At 39.6% G+C, this 13,511-nt stretch overlaps 1 long non-coding RNA gene across 5 annotated transcripts; it reads right to left on the bottom strand.

The window, feature by feature from the left end:
• Positions 1 to 6,268: 6,268 nt before the first annotated feature.
• LOC145439721 (uncharacterized) lies at positions 6,269 to 12,640 on the bottom strand. Of its 5 annotated transcripts, XR_013915329.1 has the most exons (6): positions 12,301 to 12,583; positions 10,933 to 11,030; positions 10,428 to 10,544; positions 10,264 to 10,360; positions 8,646 to 8,805; positions 6,269 to 6,453 (listed from the first exon to the last, which is right to left on the bottom strand). It is a non-coding gene; the product is annotated as an uncharacterized LOC145439721 (long non-coding RNA). The 5 variants fall into 5 exon arrangements; XR_013915331.1 differs by lacking the exon at positions 10,264 to 10,360 and having other exon boundaries at positions 12,301 to 12,640; XR_013915328.1 differs by lacking the exon at positions 10,933 to 11,030 and having other exon boundaries at positions 12,301 to 12,570.
• Between the last annotated feature and the right edge of the window lie 871 nt (positions 12,641 to 13,511).

Genomic DNA, 13,511 nt, shown 5'->3' with positions numbered 1-13,511 from the left:
TCGAGTCAAGTCCGAGTCCATGTCATTGTGTTCACTGTTAAGTTTTGATCTCAATCCGATTCAACCCACTTTTTCAACTGTACGCTAGTGATGTAGAATTGCCCGCATTCATAACATCGTAATTTTCCTCAATTCTAACAGTTCCTGACCCTATTTTACAAGTATCAGGACCGATAGCCGAAATACCAATAATATGATTACTAGGGCAATTTTTTTTTTGACCTAAAAAACGGAAGATTTGGACCTAAAAAATCTAAATTTTGACCTTTTTTGACCTAATAAAACTGAAATTTGACCAAATTGTGACCTCAAGTATGCAAATTATGTGTTTTCGCATATAATGTTGAAATTGTACTACTTATCTTTATTTCTGGTTGGAACTGTCTCTCCTTACAAAGTAGATTGGCCTGAAAAAACGTTTTTGGCTAAAAACTGACAGATTTTTACATGAAAAACTAGTATTTTAACGAAATCTGGCCCTATGAAGAAGTCCAGTAGTTACATTACGTATTCTGGTGGAAATAAATAAAATTTGTTGTAGTACAACGAAAGATCCTTTCCTACATTCTCGGGTAGATAATATAATGTCCGTCCTTACTACGTAGCTTGCCAAGAACGGAGAAAGAACGTTCAACAGCAGCATTTGTTGGCTGACAACACTCAAGTTGTGTGCACACTGCTGGTGACCAACCGTGTTGCTTCATTCCGACAATGTTGTCTATATCACAATTTTTTAGCTTGCGCTTCTTGATATAAGAACCATGCAATGTCCAAGCAGTCTTGCTTCAGCTAGGATATTGCGGTACGTTGACCATAAAACCATGTCACTATTTGTTTCATTTGACCGTTTATGATTCACAATGAGCAGACGATGGTCCGTTTACAACGGTAGGCCTATAAAGTAGGCTACAAGCTGTAAAATATCAAATGATAAGTTCACCGACAGCGCAAAATCTACGATACAAACGAAATGCAGAGGTCAAAATATGTTTGACTTTGAAAGGAATTTTTACAAATTTTGACCTAACGCTACAATTTTGACCTAATTTTGACTTTTTTTGACATTTAACTATTTTTTGAAGTTACAATGAAATGTCTGTCTTGGCCGTCCTAGTCTCGAGTCACATGACTTGGTTCGAGTCATGTATAATGAATCGGGTACAAGTCGAGTCAATGCACAAAATAACTCGAGTCGATATGAGTCATTTTATGCATTTGTAGAAAATACTCGAGCCCAGTCGTTTCACCGAAAATCGTGACTCGAGTCGAGTCATTAGAAACCTGCTATCACTACTAACCTTATGAAATCCGCAACATGAGCTAGAATTAGAACTACTATCTTTTCAAAATCCGCAACTAGAACTAACTGAATAATCGGTAGTCAGTTGATAACCAACTAACTAGATTGGTAGTTTGTACAAGTCTGTCCGTAAATAAATCTATGGCTGCCATTTCAGACAAAATCCTGAACAATAAAGAGATTCAAGCGTATCAAGCAGTGAGCAGTACTGATATGAAAAGGATTCCCAGTCAACAGTAGAACCGAAATCATGAAAATTAGAACAAGAGGAATTCGTATCTCGGCAGGCAATGTCTCGTTCGACCTGGTACACGAGGGCCAATATCCAACACAAGCTTTTCAGTATTGTGATGCTGCCCTACTCTAGACCAGTCATCAAAAATCAAAATTAACCTAAAACGTATTTAAGGCAAGTGTGCAACTTGAAAGCAAATATCAGAGGCTTATTTTAATTAGACAGTTGCTAGTGCCTTTTTGATATCACGCTCGTTGTATGAGGCTCTATTAAAAAGCAGTAGCTTGATTTGGATTCTTGGATTTCTTTTCAAAAGGCAACAACTTTGGTGTGGGCTGGACTCCAGACTCCATTATACTCACAGATCTCTCCAAAAGGTGGAGTCAATATGTAACGAAATTGGTTTACAAGTCTTATTCGGTTACACAATCGCATATAAATATTCTTCAAGTAGCTGAAAGGTAGGTTAGTTTTAAAAAGTTTGGTCCAGCAATTACATTATTGTGAATTTTGATGTATGCCAAGACCAAAATAGATCATGGACTCTGTCATGACAAGACGCAGATAAATACATTACGAATTTATAAATCGATTCAAAAGTTTGATGTTCTCCATGAAATGAACTAGCGCAGTTCCTCTCAACTTGTGGGATGGTACGCATTAGTGCAGATGGAAAAATTTGCAGTGCGGATGAGAGACGTGGTGCAGATGAATGCGGATTAAAATAGTGACTAATTGTCATCGTACTTGTTCTGGCGTGGAATAATTTAAATAATGCTGATTGGAAATTCGAGTGCAGTGGCTCCATAACCTTGCTCGTTGAAACGTAAATGCAAAAACGTGTTTGACCTATTCGTATCTTTTACAATAAATTTGTCTCACGCCAGCCGTAGTGAATTACTATTTGTGCGCTGCATTTATTACCTACTAAAAAGTCTGATACAAAACTGGGTGTATTGGCATGTGTAGGTTACATTATATCAGCTGAGTCTGTGCTTGCGATACGCGGGATTAATGACTTAAAAATGACTGTCTGTTTGTTTCTCTGGAAAATCGTCATATTTTCGTGAATATGGTTCGATTAGCACGAGGCACGAAGATAATAATACATACCACCATCGCAGACTCACACTTGCAAGTTTCTGTAAAGCAAATTCTGTTCCGTCACGGCTTCTCAAAGTATCGGTTGCAAACACTGGCGTAGCCAGGTGGGGCGAAAGGGGCGGTCGCCCCCCCCAAATTTTTTGAAAATTTTCGTAAAATCAAGAGATATTAAGAGTATTTTGGGGCAAATGTATGCAACCTAAAATTTTTCTTCGCGCTTCGCGCGATTTAGTGTCCGTTCATGTCTTAATTTTAATGTCGGTATCACGAAAAAAAATTATTCCGCAAATACCCATTATTGAATTTAGCTGCATTCTCAATTATGAGAATACAACCGCACCAGTAGATGCACTAGAGTAGCCTGAGGTCGTTGGGTTGATTGAATCTGTAGGAGTGTCAGTTCAGTATGGGGGTTGGGGACTGTTAGCTCCGGCAACTTCCGTTCTGGGACACACGAAGATATATAAAGTAGGCTACATGCGACTCCGCAAAGTGCGCTCCCAAAATGATTGACGACCATAAAACCGACCCATGTATTCCGAAGCCTTCGATATAGATTTTCGGGTGCTTGAATAGCTGGCACCTAATGATCCTGTCCCTGCAATCAGACCCCTCCAACATAAACGCAACTGGCACAGGAAAATATCACCACCTCCCGTTAAAAATTGCTAATTTGAAATTGAACGAGTCTGATCAAAGGAGTTTTTTAATTTATGGTTGGGTATGTATCAGCGATTTCAATCTTTAAAGTAGCGTCAATCTCTACCAGAGGTTACGCCCAAACCGTGCTTCAACGGAGTAATAAGAATGGACACCACTTGCTCATATAGACGTACCAATATTATTGATCAAATTTTTTCAAAAACATTTATGCTCCGCGTGACTAGGGCCGAAATTCACACTGATTGTTCATCACTTTATGTCATCGATTTGGGCTCGTCCGTGCAACGACCGCCTAATACAAGCTATAGTTGGCAACTGGAAGCTTCCATAGAGTATGTGTGTGTGTGCGTCTAAGAATCGTATGTATAAAGGGTAGTGATGAAATTGCCTATGGCAGGATGTACGGTTCTGCGAGATGTTCCCACGGGAGAGATCCCCTAAAGTCATAACTTCCCCCCCAAACAAAATACAAATAAATTGTTTTTCTGGCTACGACCTTGCGTGTGCTCGATCTCTTGAGTGGTGACAGCATTCTACGCAAGTCATGAAGTAACAGCAATAAATGACAACTGTCCCGTCCGGCGTCCACCCTCTATAGAACAGGGGCGGCCAACCTATGGCCCGCGAGAAGGTTTTGAGAGGCCCGCGGTTCATTCTCGAAATTACTGATATTATCAAAAAATAAATCACCAAAACCGAATAACCAAAATTTGATTAGCCTGACCGCGAAATTTGGGATTTTGCCGACTAAAATATCAGTTCCGAGTTCCGACGCATTGGCGTAGCCAGGGGCCAGCCACATTTTCGCAGATCGTCGTATATGACTTTATAATGTACAATATTTCGCGCGGCTAGGCCGGGGATCGACACCAAGTTTTCATGTCATAATTGTTATTGATTTTGATGCGTATAATATAAGTATTGTTTTCAACGTTACCTATTATCCGGTACGCTCCTATCGGAAGACTAAAAAAGGTCATCACCATTCAAGTGGCCCGCGCAATGGTTCGTAAGTCTCATGTGGCCCTTTGGACACCCTGCTCTAGAAACTCTAAATAGTCTTGCCGTGTGGTATGAACATATTGCTCAAGATGTATAATTAATTGCCCGCTGAATGTTTGATGACACCACTTCTATCAGCCCTGCCGGTAAATGTGATAATGAAAACGTATTTGCAATATGCAAATACCAATAAAATGAACCAATTTCATTCATTAACCATGAAAAATTTTCGCGCTTCGCGCGAAAGTGTTGTCGTCCTGGTTTTCCACAATCACCATTTGATCACAGCCGTCTGTGAGTGGACAGCCGTCTGTGAGTGGAATATACAACGACCGCCCCAGATGTTGTGTTAATCATCCAATAAGCGCCAAAGTCCATCGATTTTACCTATTTTTTCCTTATCTTTAAGGGGGGGGGGTCATTTACTTCATCGAATTTTTCGCCGCCCCCAAATATTTTTTCTGGCTACGCCCTTGGTTGCAAATGGTATAATTTTGAGTCTCCACGCCACCTAAGTGGTCTGATAATATGCAGGTAAAATTTGTGGAATTTCTTGCAGATTGTTTTTATATATCCAAGGTCACTGTATATCAGCGTATCACAAGGTATCCAGCTCATATGTGCTTATTCTTCATGTTAGTTTTGGGGCTCACTTTCCAAGTCATGTGAGAGAAGCATTGAAACAGACATGCGGGTTTTGCAGCCATTCGACGAACTGGAGGTTGTGAGACCTTTGTCGGAAACTTTTTTTTTTGCACAAGGAAAAGACGCTGTATTCTGGATAGGAGTGCCGGATGGTTCTGATAAACACCTGGATATCCAAGCACTAGAAGTTCTTGTACAAAACTGAACACTTATTTCGCCGAAAAGGGTTTAGTGCACTATAGTTGAAATCGAAACTACGAAATAGAGTGGTCTTTTTAATGAGAAATTTAATAGCCTGAACCAGTCGCCTACTTCTTACACATATAAACAAGATCTTGTTAAGTATCTGCATTTTCTTTTTGTATAACATTTTTCGGTTGGTATGTAGCCATGAAATTTATCTTGCAGAAAAAGTGCTGATGGTGTTCAAAAAGGTTGAAAAGCACTGTACTAGCGTATCGATGTATAAAATTGTATTATATCTGACAGACCTGCAGTCTATGGCATGGTATCATGTAACACATTTTTATCAAAAACCCATTCTCGTACATTTTTATCATAATTAATCATCATAGTATCCGAGAGGTACAGTTCCCGTTTGAGTTCATATCACCCAGTGATTCTCAACTATTTTAGCTAATTTTTGCAACTATCATATACCAACTTTGAAAGCTCATTTTCACTCAACATGAAGTTTTTGTTTGCTGTGAAGATTACTGCTTCCGCTTGGATGGCATTTGACTCCATTTTGATTCCTAAAACTTTTTAGTATGTTTTGCTTAGTATAACGGTAACTAATTAAATTGGTTATGTTATGACTGCTTCCAATTCTACTTCACGACCAAACTACGGCACTTACTATTGCATTTTGATTTTGAAAACTACAGAGTAGTTTTGAGTTAAGTTACAGCACCTATTTTACTGAGTTACAGCCCCCTGTGTCGTTGTAGTTGAAAGTGGTTTCCATGATTCTTCCTGTGTATTGTGTGAATCATTTTACTCTAATCGAGAATCTACTTCGAAAGTAGCCACCCAGCAAACACGAAACAGCCCATTGAGGTTAAAAAAACGTTTTTATTTGGTTCATATTAAAGACTAGCAGGATAGTTTTAAGTCGGTTTTTGTGTCGACGCGTTTTAACGCGTTCTTCACGCAAATCGGGTTCGTTAATAAAACGTAGATAAAACTGTGTATCTACAATGCTTCAGAACGTACAATCGATGGTCAGAAAAACATCCTGAGATACTAACATCCCTGTATTCCCATATTTAGGCATACCTGAGGGTGGCTGCGGACACATACACGTAACACAGTACACATTACCTTTGATGAACTTATAATTCATACAGAAAACAATGTCAACGAAACTCAAAGAAAATAATTCAGAACGAAACGATGTCAAAGAAGCCAATGAAAAAATAATCAAGCCAACTGATTATGTGTCTTCTTCATCTTCTGATGACGAGGATAAGACGCTGCTTTCTGCCTTTTTCCCCATAGAACCCTACAGAGAAACAACAACATTGAATGTTAAAGACATGCTCGATCCTGTTTAGATAGCTCTTAGTACTACGCAGTGTTGGGATGACTCGAGTCACTTTGCAAAAATGACTTGACTCGACTCGGCGCTCGAGATGTATGGATTGACTCGTGACTCGGAGTAAAATTCACGAGTCAATTTCAAGTAATCAAGTAAACGGTGTCAATTAAATCACCCTATATCTTATGTACGTTCGGATTTTTTGCGATATGCCGGTATCACTTGTGAGAGCAAACAGCCATTCACTGATCGCACCTTTCACTGATCCTGTTGTTACATCATAATTTAATTGACCGCAAACGAAACGGTCACAGCTTATGCTTGCGTTGTCGTCGTAGTAGTAGTTTATTCTGTTAGCAAGGTATCTTTGTTTCTCAGACAGCACAGTGGTTAAATTGCGCGGTGCTATCTTTTACCAACTCTCCTGTATAATTTAAATCGAACGAATACTGTCTATGCGTCCCTATTCTCACGGAAGGGTAGTATATTGTCCCTTATCAATTTATTGCAACTTCTCGAGGCTTCGTATTCGATCCTCTATTTTGGCTGATAATAGAACGTAGCGTGTAGCTATAAAGTTACTCACATATGCTATTAGCAGTTCTACGTGTGAGTGATAAAACGCCTTTTGCATTTATATTTAACTTTATATTATTTGATTGAAGATAAATGACCGATTAATCCGTCTTTTACCCAGCAAAATGGAATGCGAGAACGTGTCGTCCGACATCCGACTTCGCGCCTGCACTCGCGAAGAGATCGTCGGCGATGAAAACTTTGCACAAAGTGATAGACGCGCTTTCACTGAACTCTTCGATATTGATATGTCCAAGCGTTGATTAATCATGTCCTGGTCAAATAAGCCCAGCGGTATACAGCGACGGCCCACAATATATGTAACTAACATTATTTCATTGACCTAATTGTTTCGTGAACTTTGAAAAAATTTGAAAGGGTTGGCCACCCCTGCACAAACCATAATAGACTTTTGAAAACGATTGGCCACCCCTGCACTAACCATAATAGACTTGCAATGTTAAATTACATAACATTCTGTTGAATAACATTACATCGTATTACATTTGAATAACTGAACCATGACACTGAATTGGTTAATCGATTGAATAATGATTGACAAAAATTTATTGATACCGTACATCAGGGGTGGCCAACCTTTTCGGCCAACGGGCCACATGAGATTTCCAAACCATTGCGTGGGCCACTTGAATGTTGATGTGCTTTTTTAGTCGTTCGATAGGAACGAACCGGATTATAGGTGACGGTAAAAAAGGACTCATATTACCACACATCAAAATCGTTAACAATTATGTCATGAAAACATGTCCTAGTCGCGCAAAGCGCGAAAATATTATTAAAGTTATTGAAAGAATTAGGTCAATAAAACATTGTTAGTTGCATATATTGTGGGTCGACGCTGTAAACTGCTGGGCTCATTTGGCCAGGACATGATTAATCAACGCTTGGACGTATCAATATCGAAGAGTTCAGTGAAAGTGCGTCTATCACTTTGTGCAAAGGTTTCATCGCCGACGATCTTTTCGCGAGTGCAGACGCGAAGTCGTATGTTGGACGACACGTTCTCGCATAATTGCCAATATAGCTAATATCAATTCCGTAAATAAGACGTTTCAGGAGGAGACACCAATACTAAAAGCAAGAAAACGATTGGCAATAAATCGAGCGCAGCGCTAAAAAAATATCAAGACAAATAAATCCTTTACGAGATATTCTACTTTATGGTCATATACAAAGATGGCTCCTGGCTACGCCAACATGTCGGAACTGATATTTTAGTCATCAACAGCCTAAAGTCCGCGGTCAGGCTAACATTCGCACACGCTGCGCACACACGACAGTCCTACTGGAGACGCGATAGTTCAGGCTGGTAACATAGTGTAGCCAGAATACCCTGCATGCCGCCAAACAATGTGTTGGGGTCGCTAATATTCTGGCTGCTCGTTTTAATATTTTTGATATGACGATAAAGGGGTGGTGGCGAAAATTTTAGCTATTGTCAAGGTAGCTTGTCAAAAAAGTTCGAGAACCACTGAGCTAGCTCAACATTTACATGGGGTGTAAGGTAGGCTACTGAACACATATAGATAGGTTCGAAGGTAAACATAAATGTTGCTCACTATATATGATCTTGTATAACGCGAGCTTGTTAAAAGCCTCCTTCCCAGATTTTCCAACACGGCTGTAACTGCTCCACACACGGGTAGTAGCGACCTTTTTCATGATGGATCTGACAGATTGGCCAATTGTGTCGCCTCCAACTGAGCTGAATCCAGCTATCTGAAATCATAATATACAAACAGAATTATTCAAGTGCAACGATCATACCCGACAAGGACTTCACAAAAAGACTTGGACAATTAGAAATATTTTAGCTTTTCCTGATTAGATTGGAATTACAGTTAGATATATTTCCGAATCAGAGTAGAATAAGGATTATAGCTACACAGCAGTTGTCTGCAAATTAGATTTAAATTAGAATTATAGCTACAGTTTGTATACAAATTAGATTAAAATGACTAAATTCGAGAAAACTCGGACATCGCATCAAGTTCCAAATCATGGTCCATTCTTATTAAGGACATGAGAATAGCAAATGTCTGTACCGTACAGCAAGCTTGGCTTGTTTCACACAATAGGCCTACAGTCGCCTTTACAGGAAAACCAGGAATTGGATTAGAAGTAAAACAAAAATGCATCATCATGCATCCAAGCCTCTTGCTTTGAGTCTGGAGTTTTAACTAGGATTGCAGAAAAGTTGTGAGAAGACTGCTAACGTTACGTCACTGCTATTTCAATGCAATGTGCTGTGTAACTTTCCAGTTGACCGAACAGTAGCTATAGATATAGGTATTGATAACTAATCTACGGATAGATGTGCAACACGTGGCTGACGGTTGAATGCTGAAATTGATGTCAGTTTCAAATTATTGCTTTTTTCAAAATAAGCTATTCGCCTGTGTGCAACAACACTATTCCGCACTAGCAGAAACGGCTTCGTCGTTGTACTAACGCATGGTGTATCATATCTGTTTGTAAAAGGGTAATGTATTGCATCTTATCAATTTATTTCTCTATTCTCTATTTTGGCTGGTAAAGTTACCAGTTCTAGAAGTTCTATAAACTGAGGCTGTGCAATAACTTACGCAGTTTAACAGTTCTGCGTATATGTGAGCGATACAGCGTCTTCTTGCGCGTATATTTAACTCTATATTCGTTCATTGGCTCAGAGTCAATTACCGCTCAATCTGTTTCAGACAGCTAGCAAAATGCAATGACATAATCATGCCTCATACGACGAAAAGGCACCTTGACTTGAATTTTGACTCAACTCGAGTCACATACAAAAATCGAGAGATTTGACTCGAGTCACCTTCGAAAATCGATTAACCTGACTTGACGCGAGTCAAAATATACAATATGGCGGTATCGTATCTACAGGGGTTCTTAAATACTTTTGGTCATGAAAGTAAAATGCGGATATTCGACCCCCACATTGTTTTCAGAATATTAAAATGAATCTAGTGCACATAACTATCCCCGCAAAGCATGAAAATATAGTCTCAAGTTACTGAAGATACCTCATTACTCTAAAGAACTCTATTGAGGGATTCTGGGTACAGCAGTTGCAGTTATTGCTTCACATCCACGAATCAAAGATTGATACTTGGTTTGAGATTGAGTTTTTGATATCATTATAATTATCAAAGTCAGTCCGGTTAAAAATTCTAGACATACCGAGGGAATAATCCACTTTTGCGATCGTCTCAATGTGATATTGTGACAGTCCGGTCTGCCAAGTGGGAAGTTGCTTCTGCGTTGGATGAACTTTAAACTGCAATTGTATATCTTGTTTTGCTAGCCATAAGTCTCAGAAGTATTAGAAATATTCAGCCTCATACCTGCGGTACAATCTTTTTGTAGAACAGTTTAATTCACTTTCCGGTCAAGAAGTTTACCAATTTTGCCAGCTCTTACGCATCTGCTTGCTCTTCCGAAAAAAATCAGTGCTGCTGTTTCTGAAATCGAAAGCAGTAGGTGGTAATCTTAGCGCTGGCAACTCGAGCTCAAAATTTTGCTGAACCGGTCTCAATCGAAAGCTACTGTCACATTGATTTCGAAAATATAAATTAAAATTTGGTCCGGCCACTGGAAGCCCCCGAAAATAACCCTCAATGTCCGAATCTACATTGTTTCTAACAATTGTATCGCCCGTAGACAATAGTCGAATAAAGTCTCTTTTCGACTGTGACGCCAACAAGCGTCTCGGCAAAGTCGAGCTGTGTTCCCCATGATTGTCAGAGTATTTTGCGACATATAATTCAATGTGACCCGAATACGTCGAGTAGTTTTTGCATTTCGCATCATCGCGCATCCACGAATTTTGATTATACAAATGCAGCCTACCTACGCATATCACTGCGGAATTCGATATAGATGCGTACTTCCTTGCACGTAGCAGATGAATCCATTCGGCTCTTTGTGGGTCATAAATTTCATCGGAACTGACAATATTATAACATAGTTCTAATGTGAATGAGACACCAGTGCGATAACACACTAGGTGTTCTCTGCGCATAACAGGCTAATTAACGAAATCCAGTGTTTATAGTGCATCATAGATAGATAAATTGTACCTATAATTGGGATGTTCGGCAGTTTGAAATCATACATTTGCGATATCTGCGACGCCGATCAAAACATGGCGGCCTAAAACCACTTAGATCACACACCACTGTTTATGCCATTTTTGGTTTGGTTGGGATGCCGTTTAGGACTTAGCTGAATGAATTATGAGAATGAGCCGTTTTGTTAATCAGTCGGTTAATCGCAGAGAATAACTGGTGTGTTCTCATTTCTATTTGTCCAAATTTTTATATGCGCGACAAAAAATATGAAAGTAGGCTACTTGCATTTTAGGACGTATTCGCGTTTACAGTGATTGATGCGATGCAACCAACTCAAAGTAGCTGCAACCAATGTTCCCTCCAATTTTTCAAGAGTCTTCACGCACTCAACTTGGACAACAGTGCGTAGCGACTAAAAAAAGGTCATCACTTTGATGTTTTGTGCGCAGCTTAAATTTTCTGTGCCCAGATACGGTGTCAGCATGTCGCATTTGCACACTTGAGCAGCTTACAGGGAACATTGGTTGCAACACCTAAAACTACGTTCCAATATTGCCAATTCAAATAAAATTTAGGAACCATCAAGACCCGAATGGAACTATATAATTGTTTTGTAAATTGGCCAGCTAGCTTCAAATAAGTACACGTTGATGTTGATAGTAAATTCTACAATATGCGTTGGCTTCAGTGCTATCATTTGTATTCTCAAATTTGTAAATGCGCTACGACGCGAAATACTAAAACTACTCGAATAGGACGTATATTGGCATCACATCAATCTCTAGCAACATACTCAGAGGGTCACGGCCTCACCGGGAGCACGGCTTGACTTCGCCGAGACGCTCAATGGCATGGCGTCACAATCGGTACCGTGCGTACCAAATGTTAATCGGCATTCAGCTCGGGCGCCCCTATTGTTCAGTAAAATGAAAATTTCCAACTTTGTGGGAGATTTTAGGGGGTTTCAGTGCCCGGACGAGATTTTAATTAGTATTTTAGGAATCAGTGAAAAAGTAGTTGGTACAGCTGGTCGCCAGCGCTAAGATTATACCCAGTAGGCCGTGTCATATAATCCCCTACATGTTACGGTATGTTATCATAATATGATACGAAAATGACTCATATAAGCATAATTTTAGAAACTTACGTGGATAACTGCAGACGACCAAGCCATTGAGCAACCCATATAGTATGCAGTCCGGTACGGTGATTGTCCCTGATAACATGCTACATTATAATGTTATAAATAGCTGAAAATGCTTGTATTATTATTATTACTGCCACCGAAATAGACGTAATTTTCGAACTGTTTGCAGCAAGTCAAACAGCTCTCGGAGTCATAAACTACAGGGTATTCCTTCAAAATAGCATATTACTCGCTCAACTATGTACCGTACAGCTAGTTTTTACCCACACCCGGTACCAGTCGCAATTCCAGCTTCCAGAATTTAACATACACAACTACAACCACATTCCGAAACAGTCATCCCGCGATTCCGCGAACGAAGCGCGAAGCGCGGTTCAAATTTCCAGAATAATCTAGAAGTTACGCTCGGATAACCACGTACAGTTAAGTGCACCCATTCGACTTATTTAGTTATATTTACTCGGAATAAAACTGGAATTCATGCTCAGCTAGCGAAACAGACGAGACTCACGAGACAATGAATATAGGCTGTATATAATGATGACGGTAAATCAGAAAATAGGGTTTTCGACCAAGTAACACGAATTTATACTGATGGCAGCACTCTATCAAAACGCAACGGTATCTACAGGTTCCAAATAGCTTCCCACATCAGAATACTTACCACCAAATTGGAATTCATACAGAATAATTTGATCTTCAAGATCATTTTTCCTACGTTTTTTAAACATACCTCTGAAACATAAAAATCGAAACCCTAAAATAACCATTCGAAACCATCCCGAAAGGTTTTTTTACGGTTCAGTGTTTGCTGGGCACATCCGATTAACACTTGTAGTAAATTGCAATGCTGACTACACTGACCTGATGTGTTTTTTTTTGTGTAGGAACGCGAGCCGCATTAGGTCTCAACGCAATAGAATGGAAGAAACGTGAAAAGATCAACAATGCCAAACGGGCCTAACAGAAAAAATCCTAATGTCTCTCTGCAACTTGACTTTATTTTGACAATCTTCCTAGAAGTGTGAACGGTGAAAAGTTTAAGGTGTGTCAGAATCACAACTGATAGCATGCTTTGTATTTTACCTTGGAGCGGTGCTTACTAACAAGGGCTCATACGATTACCGCAGGGGTTTTATGAGCCAGACATGGACAACTACATGATTTTCAGGTTTTCGAAATTAGATCGGAATTAGAGTTGCAGCTGCACA

Source organism: Botryllus schlosseri, chromosome 1 (assembly GCF_051294905.1).
Source record: "Botryllus schlosseri isolate E-star chromosome 1, Bs_hap1, whole genome shotgun sequence".
Classification (NCBI taxonomy): Eukaryota; Metazoa; Chordata; class Ascidiacea; order Stolidobranchia; family Styelidae; genus Botryllus; species Botryllus schlosseri.
Note: the sequence above shows the minus strand (reverse complement) of the source record. Positions and strands in the feature narration are given on the sequence as shown.